Source organism: Oryza sativa, chromosome 4 (genome assembly GCF_034140825.1).
Source record: "Oryza sativa Japonica Group chromosome 4, ASM3414082v1".
In the NCBI taxonomy this organism is placed as follows: Eukaryota; Viridiplantae; Streptophyta; class Magnoliopsida; order Poales; family Poaceae; genus Oryza; species Oryza sativa.
In genome coordinates, this window is record NC_089038.1 from 2229792 (window position 1) to 2238759 (window position 8968).

Here is an 8968-nt window from a genome sequence, read left to right on the forward strand (position 1 = left end):
AAGGCGATAAAGCTAAGGGCGGCGACTCTGAAGCTCGGGCGGCGCTTGCAAACGAGGGATAGGACTGACATCTAAAGTAGACAAGGGATAGGAACCAATTCATGCTCAAATCCAAATTAAACAAAGCAAAAGAAGACCCAAATAAATAACCGAGCATGATGATTTTTATGCATAGAACATTTTTCATGAACTCAAAATAAAGACACTAATGCAACTAGGCAATAAATTAATGCATAGACTAGTTGCATGGAAAATGATGCGCATAACATTGCCCCCATCGAACATAGACACGACCTAATGCATAACCCCCAATAAATTCCCGACTGACTGTCGAATAAACTCCAACTAAAATTTTTCTAAAGCCCTAGACTGAGCTAATTTTTTTTTTTAAAAAAAAATCCGATCCGAATGAACGACCAAGATTTTTCCCGCAAACCAAAGAGGCAAAACTCCAAATTTTCCCAAAACAAATTCCAAGTGCAAAAGGGCATATGCATATGAAAAGGGGTTCAGAGGGCTCTTAGGGTTTCCAGTTGGCTTGTCCTACGGTCAAGGTCGGCTCTGATACCAACTTGTCACGCCCAGAAATTCTCGGACCAGAATTTCTAAGCTGAATGTGCATTAAACCCCTGTCCAGGACCAGCCAGGGTACACAAACGACAATTGTTGACATACAGATCCACGTCTTACAAAAATAGAAAAGATTACAAATGCAGCGGAAAAGATAAAAGCGAGCTAAACCAGGAAGCTTGACTTCAGCAGCGAGCGACTCCACTCCACAGGCAATCCTTGACGGCAGCGACGAAACCAACTTTGACAAAACAGCTCCAACTAGGAAGATCTTCAGCTCTGGTGTGGGGGAGAAGAGAGCAAGACTGAGTACTACCCACTGTACTCAGCAAGTCATACCGGAAGAGGAGGTATGATGCAGGATATAACCAAAGGAGGCTAGAGGTTCTTTTGCATAAAGCTAGCATTTAAAAGCAGTAGTTGAAAGCGGTAAAACAGTTGTAGTAATTAATCAATATTAACCAAACACTGTCCAACGCTACACCACGTTGCAACAGGCCCAACCAACCACCTGAACTACACCAGTTCATTAAGCTAAACTAGGGGTGAGACTAATCACGGTGAATCTGGTTGATCGCCCATAACCGCGGGCACGGCTATTCGAATAGTTTTACTCTGGCCAGAGGTGTACAACTGTACCCACAAGACACGATTCCGCACATGTCGCCATGCCCCGAAGTATCACCATGATACTGCAAAGGGGGAAATCGTGACAAGACCCTCCACATAACCCTCCCCTAACCATCCACACCACGCTAAGGTTTCACCCCCACCCCTCAAAAGGCAGTGGGCGGTCCCCTCTTGCGCCGCGGTGAATCCGGCAGCTGGACAACCGGACACCCCGGCCGACCCAACTCCATCACGCCCACCCTCGCCACCGGTGCCTAGGAAAGGGTCGAGCTATACTTCAGATCAAGCAGTTACCCACTCCCGCTTGTGGTAAGCACGGTAAGTCTCCCAGGGTTTCCCGTGAACCGGTCCTTAATTGCCATGGGTGCGACCAGCAAAACCATGCACCCACAGCCCACCATTCAGTGTATTTTAATTAACGACACCCATGCGGTGGCACCAATCCAAAGCTATGCCAATAAACAAAGTCTATGCTTTAATGTGATCCCCTTTTGTGCACTAGTTGAACTAAGCATGGCTAAGCATCTCCTGAACCAACATCTAGTCATTTTAATACCCAAGTTATCAATGGCGTAAGGGAAACAACATATAGCTGAGTAATAGGACCAATCCCACATGATATTGTAAAACAATGCAATATTTAATAGAAATGCGGGACATTTGTAAATTGGGTACAATATGATCAATTGCAATGTATGACTTGCCTTGCTCTCGCACTGATGAGACCTCAGCAACGTCTTCGAGAAACTGCGGATCGACGAAACGGCCGAAACCTACGCGACAAACAAAGCACACAAGCAAAACATGCTATAAGACTACTGAAACAGGAAACAAAACCATTTTTAATGGATTCTTTGCATTTTTCTTGATTTACTGAGACTTGAATGGACTTAAACGGGGCTCGGATGAATTACTTATGAATTTTAGAAGATAAACTGTGTTTTTACTAATAAAGAAAAGTCCTTAATCAATTTATTGCGCAATAAAGCCCAGGGCTGACGTCAGCGGAAGGGGGGGCGGGCGCCGACAGGCGGGCCCCGCTTGTCAGCGGTTCAAGAGAGAGGAAGGGGGCGGCTGGCAAGCGGGCCCCACTGGCAGCGGCTAAAAGGGAGGGGTGGTCCACCGGCTGGTGGGCCCCACCGGGCAGCGGCACAGGGCGGGAGAGGGGCGTGGCTGTTGGCTTGGCACGGCTCAAGCCGGCCGGCCAGCCATGGGGCGGCGGCGGCGGCACGCGCGGTCACCGGCGGTGACCGGCGGCGCGGAAGACGGCGGTGGCCAGTGCGAAGGCGGCGGCGGCGGCCGAAGACGACGGCGCACGCGCGGAGGACGGCGGCGCTCATGGGAGAGAGAGGAAAGGAAGGAGGAGAGGGGATTCCTCACCGGCGAGCACGACGGCCGGCGCGAAGGAAGAAAGCGGCGGCGACGACCGGCGATGCCGAGGTGCGGACGGGCGGCGGCAGCACGCTAGGAGAGAGCATAGAGGGGTTAGGGAAGGGAAGGCGACCATGGCGGCTTGAATTGCCGGCCGGAGACGGAGGGGAGAGAGGGTCTCACCGGCGCGCGAGGAGAAAATGGCTCCGGCGGTGATTCGCGGCAATGAAGCGGCGGCCGAGGTGCGGGCGGGCTCGGTGAGCGCGACGGCGGCGATGGTGCGGCGCGGCGGCGGCTCTAGCGGCGGCGGCTCGCGGCCGAAGGCGGCGGCAAGCGGCGGAGCTCGGGTGTGACGGCGCGGGCGCGGTAGACGGCACGGGAGAGCGCGGCGAGTGCGAAAAACGAGAGAGGAAGACGCGGGGAGCGATTTATAGGTGCGGGAGGGGGCGGACGTGGCCGGGGAGGTGGCCGATTTTGCCGGCGATGTGGGGGAGTGGGGAGGAAGAGAGAGAGAGAGGGGGATTCAAATCCCCCACCACTTGCGGGCGCGCGCGCGCGGGAGATGTGTGGGGGGGGGGAAGAGCGGCGACGTGGGCGCGAGGTGCGGGCGCGGAGAGGGACGGAGAAGGCGGGCGGCGTGGGGAGGTGGGGCGCCGGCGGTTGGGGCTCGGCTCCAACCGGCTAGAGGAGGAAGACGACCGGCAGGTGGGCCCCACCTGTCGGCGCCCGAAGGAGAGAGGGAGGGAGGGAGGACTTCGGGGAGGGGAAAGGGGAACGGGCCGGCCCAAAGGAAAAGAGGCCGAGCGCGGGAGGGAGTGGGCCGACGGCCCAAGAAGAGGAAAAAGGAGGAAAAAGGAAAAAGAAAAAGAAGAAAGGATTTTCCTGGGATTAAAAATTGCACTTGCTCATTTTTAATTGGTTAAAAATTATTTCCAAGGCTCTGAAAATTCCACTAAAAATCTTGTTAATGCATTGGAGCATGGGGAACTCAAGAAAAATTCCACCACGCCGAATTCAATTATTAATTGCATTTATTAATTAGGGAATTAGCTCTAGGTTATTTAAGATAATTTCTTCGGACGATTTATTTAGCCAATTTTTAAAGCAAGGAGAGGGGGAAACTTCCGGGCGTGACAAATATGAAGTTGAACAGAGTTGGCACATTTGTGTTCCTTACTCCAACGCTCCCCACAAGTAAAACACAGCACCTTGGATCTTCTATATGATCTCAGAGCGGCTAGCCTGTCATCTCTAGCCCTGGTATTGTCAGACCCTCTCCTGTCCTCTGATGGAGGTGATGCATTGCCCTTAACAACAGAATTAGAATGGCTTTGAGGAGAGAGAGACTTCAAAGAGTTCTTGACTAAAATAGGCTTATCAGACTTTTTATGACTGACAGACTTGGAACCTTCCAAGATTTCGTCCTGCAAGAAGGCCAATGAGCAAGCTGAATCCAGATCCTGTGGTTTCTGCATCAGAACTGCTGACCTGATTTCCTGTTTCAACTCTCCACAAACTTGGTCACAAAATAATTGAGAGGCAGTGAATTATTGTAGGCCAACAGTTGGTGCATAATGCTGTCAAATTTTTCGACATAGTCAGACAAAGTAGTATCTTGCACAATAAGAATCCACTGTCTAATAAGAATTTTCTAGTCATCTTGAGCAAATCTGATACACACTTGTTCAACAAAAACTGGCCAGCTAACCCCCGACAGTTTGGATCTCATAGATTGAAGCCAGAAAGCTGTGTTACCAACAAAATTCAAACCAGCTATCCTGACCCAATTCTTAGCATGTACTCCATAGATCTCAAAGTATTCTTCACAGTTACACTTCCACATTTGAGGATTAAACACCATAAAACTTTCGACAAGACATCGGTGGAACGCTACTACCCAAACCCATCACACCAACAAAAATTTGCTACATCTGACGGAGCTGCTCCACCTTGCCTTGCAAATCCTTCACCGAACCTTCCAGAGCATCCACCCTCTTCTTCACAGCTGGGAAACGAGATTCTACCGCCGCCTTGAGAGCCATGAGCTCAGCCCTGCTCTTCTCCTCTGACCGCTCCCTCTTCTTCTCACTTTCCTCGCGCTTCTTCTCCACCTCCTCCATTTTCTTGAGGAGGTCCAGCTTCCCATCTTGGTCCATGATCTTCACGCCCTGCTTGGTGACGTAGCGAGGTTTCTTGTAGGTACCCGTGGTTGAAATCTCGTTCTGGATCTCGCTAACCCAGTCGAGGGAGCCGAAGCTTTTGCGGAATCAGTCGCCGAGGCAACAATTCCCACCTCTTCCGGGAAAAATTTTGCAGCAAAATCCAGGAAGCGAGAGAATGGCAAGGCTCTGATACCAGATTGTTAGAACCCTAACCCAACTCCTCAATAACAGTAAGAACAAGCAAGAAACAAGATAGTTTCACCAAATCCAACAGGATTGGTGCCGCCGCCGCCTTCGCCTCCAGTTCTTACTTCATCGATACGAAAGAAAGACAGGGTGCTTTGTTCTTATTACAGTTCAACTCTCTCTCACTCTAGACTTACTAGTGGGCTCGGTTGGTACTCATTTGGTACAATCCGGCCCACACACACGCGTATTACACTTACGGACTCTTGCTCCTCTCCCAGCATAGGTCTGTTCTTCCTCCCTCGAGTTGTCAGCATCCTGTAGCTCTCCCGGCAACGTCAGGTTCCTGACACCCTCACACCTCTTGTCCCCTCCCATCCTCTATCCCTCTCATCTTGTCGCCCACGGTTGTACTATCATGTGAAATAAAGTAATAACTGTATAGGGTGAACAAATATTATTGTATTAGTAACAGTTCAAGTTAAGCACACAAAATTATTGTATCCAAGAAACAGTACTCTCATGTGAAAGGACAGCAAGTAGTTCAACAGGACTTAGATTCCTCTAGAAAATTAACTAGCCACTTTCTCCATATTTGTTTCATTTATATATCCCACATGATGAATGATAAATAAATGTAATACATCCATGCATGCAGGCCAGTACCACCATGGCCTGTCTTAACAAAATTTATTATTAGCGCGAAAGGACTGGTTACAAGAGCTTCAGTAGCACCTGAGGTCCTTGGTTCGACTCCTCATAGGAGCGAATTTTTCAGGATTTAATTGCATTGTGCTTTCTGTGGTTGGCGGCGTACCCGTCGACAGCGAGGCGCCTGTGGTGACTTCGTCAATCTCAAGGATTTGCCAGCACAGTCTTCGAAATGCTCATAGGGGTAGGGTTTGTGTGCGTGTGTGCGTTCATATGGGTGAGTGCACGTGCGTTATGAGTGTCTATGTTGTACTGTGTAATTCTCAAAAAAATATTGTTAGCATATTATCAAAATTTAAACAAAATATATCTTTATCATGATTTAATAATTGCTACTTGAACATTCTATCAACTTGGTCTGCACATTTGTTTAAGCTTTGGAAAGAACAGTAACTAAATATATCTGGCTCCATCCTAAATGCTACTCGGCAATTTTTCACATGCCCTTGAAGCAGCTTCCGAACGCACTCCTCGCCCGTTAGCTTTGATGCATGACGCCGCTTCTTTTCGCTTCCTCCACTACCTCCCCTACAACTCAACAAATGTGGTGGAGGGAAAATAAATAGCATCATATCATTGTCCTCCCCTTCCCTCCTCTTTCTAGTGAGTTATGGATATGAGAGTAGTACTATAGGTAGCACACAAATTATTTACAATTTTGCACTTAGCACAACAACAAAAGATCTAGAGAGATAAGCACAAAAGAAAATCACTAAACTCTGAGAATTAATCTTAAGCAGATCCAAGTTATCTCTACTACTTTAAAAAAAAAAAGAGAAGATTCCTTCATCCGTCAAAAATAAAAAAAATAGCGAAAAATAAAAAAAAGATCCGACTCCTATTCCTCTGGTCCAACTCCTATTCCTCTCAGAAAAAAAAAGTCCGTCCGTCAAAAAAATAAGCGAAAAAATAAAAAAAAAAGGTCCGACTCCTATTCCTATCAGAAACAAAAAAAAATCCGGCTCTATCTGATTCCCCCTTAAAAAGGAAAAATAAAAGGCACCACTCCTCTCTGTTTAAGTCCGAGATCGAGATCCCAGGCACTCTCCTTTCGTTTCAATCTATACCATGATATCCCATACATCTTGGTGAAAAAAATTAATATGCCGGATTAAAGATCTGTTTGCAAAAATAAAACCTATAGGTCGAGAGCATTCCATTTTATATGATTTTAATTTTTGGATTTGTACTTTTGCATTCGAGTCCTGGTAATTTTTATATTTACATTTAAGTCCCTATAATTTTGAAAAAAAATAGAAAGGGCGAAACAAAGTCCGATTTCTAATAAGTATATATCTCTTCTCTATCTCTAATCTAATCTAACTATATAAAAATAGAAAATGCACGAGAAAATAAAAACTGCTTAAAAAAATGCGTGAGAAAAAAGCGCAAAAAACACACTAAAAAGGTTTTACATCTTCCATAAAAAAAAGTGCGAGAAAAATTATTTCCATCGCTGGAAAAAAAATTTAAAAAAAACATGTGAGGAAAAAACTGTAAAAAAACACGCCATTTCTAAAAAAAATGGTTTGAAAAAACCGCGCAAGGAAAAAGAACACCATCTATTAAAAAACAAATCGCTCTGGCAAAACTGTCAGATAAAACACTAAATTAATGGACGCTTGAGTCGGATAGAATCCATCGATTTTTTGCCATCTACTACACGGCTTTTATTTCGTCACATATTCTCCTGTATTGGAAAAAAGCAAAAAATAACATTTGAAACAAAACAAGAAAAAAACGCGCGAGAAAATTATTGTTAGAAAAAACATGCAAAAAACACACGAGAAAATAAAAGCAAAAAAAAGGGAGAAAAATATGGTTTTCATCGTCAGTAAAAAAAGCAAAATAAAAAAAATGCTAGGAAAAAACTATTAGAAAGAAATGCGCCATTTCTGAAAAATAGTTTGAGAAAATCGCGCAAGAAAAGAAATACCGTTTATAAAAAAACAAGCCACTCATCAAAATACAAACATATATTATTATTAGAATTTTTTCACCCGTTGCAACGCACGGACATTTTTGCTAGTGAAGCATATTTAAAGATTGATGGGAAAGTGAGAGGAATAATAAGAATTTTTTTCTTAAACCTACCAGTCTATTCTAAGTTGTTGCTGACAAATAACTAAACTTTGCAGTTTATCTATCCATATTAACTAAATCCCGACTTGGTGATAAAAAGAAAGGACTAATTGAGCAAACTGACAATCAATCCTTACCTTGAGAGAACATCCTCTACAACCTTCCCTACAAGACAAGAAATCTAACAGGAAGATCAATTGCAGAAACTTCACTGACTGACTGTTTCACAAACAAAAAACTAAGCAAAAGGTAAGCCTGTTAGTTCTTGGTTTCTCATAAAGCCATCTTGTGCTTTGTTTAATCTACAACTAGTTACTACTGCCATTGGTCAACTAGTTTATGAGATGATCTCCAACCTATAAATTCTCCAACTAATTATTCAACAGACTAGCATTCTCAGCCATGCGTTGGAACAAGAAGCATACCGAGGATTAACCTCCAAGAACCAAGGTAGGAGGAAATCTAGCTAGGTGGCAGATGGGGTAGAAAGAAGAACAAATCAAGAAACCAGTGAAAGAAAGAAGCTGTGTCCGTGTCCTCATGCTTCTCCATGCCGCAACGGCGGAGCTTCAACGGCGCCTTGGCGAGGGAGTGTGATGTGGCGGCTTCCCCAAGGCCCCACCATGCCTGCCACCACCGTGCGCCGTCGCCGCCACGCAGCAGTGCCGCGTGGCCGAGAAACCCTAACCCTAGAACAGGAGGGGAGAAGGGAAGGGGAGGAACTCACCGGAGGAGACAGCTGCCGGAGGAGAAAGCGTGTCGTCGCCGTCGCTTCCGGGTCATGCCACGCTCCGCGTGCTGCCCCCGCGGCAGCGCCTCTCGCTGTGCCGCCTCCTCTCAAGTATTTTTTTCCTCACCTACAAACTAGATGATTTTTTCCTGGGCCTGATAATAGGGGAACCCCGTGGTGGGCCGGGTTAAAATCAGCGACTGGGCTTAACCGAGCGCAAATTTTCTCATGGGCCGGGATTGTTTCCTCGCCGGGTTAATCCATGGGGATTGAGCCGCAATCCCACCCGACCCCGCCAAGAACTAACCGCATACTATGTCTTATACGGAAACAACCTTCGGATATAGGAGGAGTTCCGTATAAGGAAGGATGAATAGAGTTCTACATAGAAATGACAAGGACTACTCGGATTGTATCCATATTGGTTTCCCTAATTCTACTTGGACAAGGAGATATCTATGGGTATAAATACAAGGCCCCCTAGGAGGAGAGGAAGAGACCCACAATCAACATACACGGAACAATA

At 46.2% G+C, this 8968-nt stretch overlaps 1 long non-coding RNA gene across 1 annotated transcript; it reads right to left on the reverse strand.

Moving 5' to 3' along the window:
• Positions 1–4986: 4986 nt before the first annotated feature.
• On the reverse strand, positions 4987–8571 carry LOC136356397 (uncharacterized). The gene is made up of 2 exons (XR_010741166.1): positions 8440–8571; positions 4987–5356 (listed from the first exon to the last, which is right to left on the reverse strand). It is a non-coding gene; the product is annotated as an uncharacterized lncRNA (long non-coding RNA).
• Between the last annotated feature and the right edge of the window lie 397 nt (positions 8572–8968).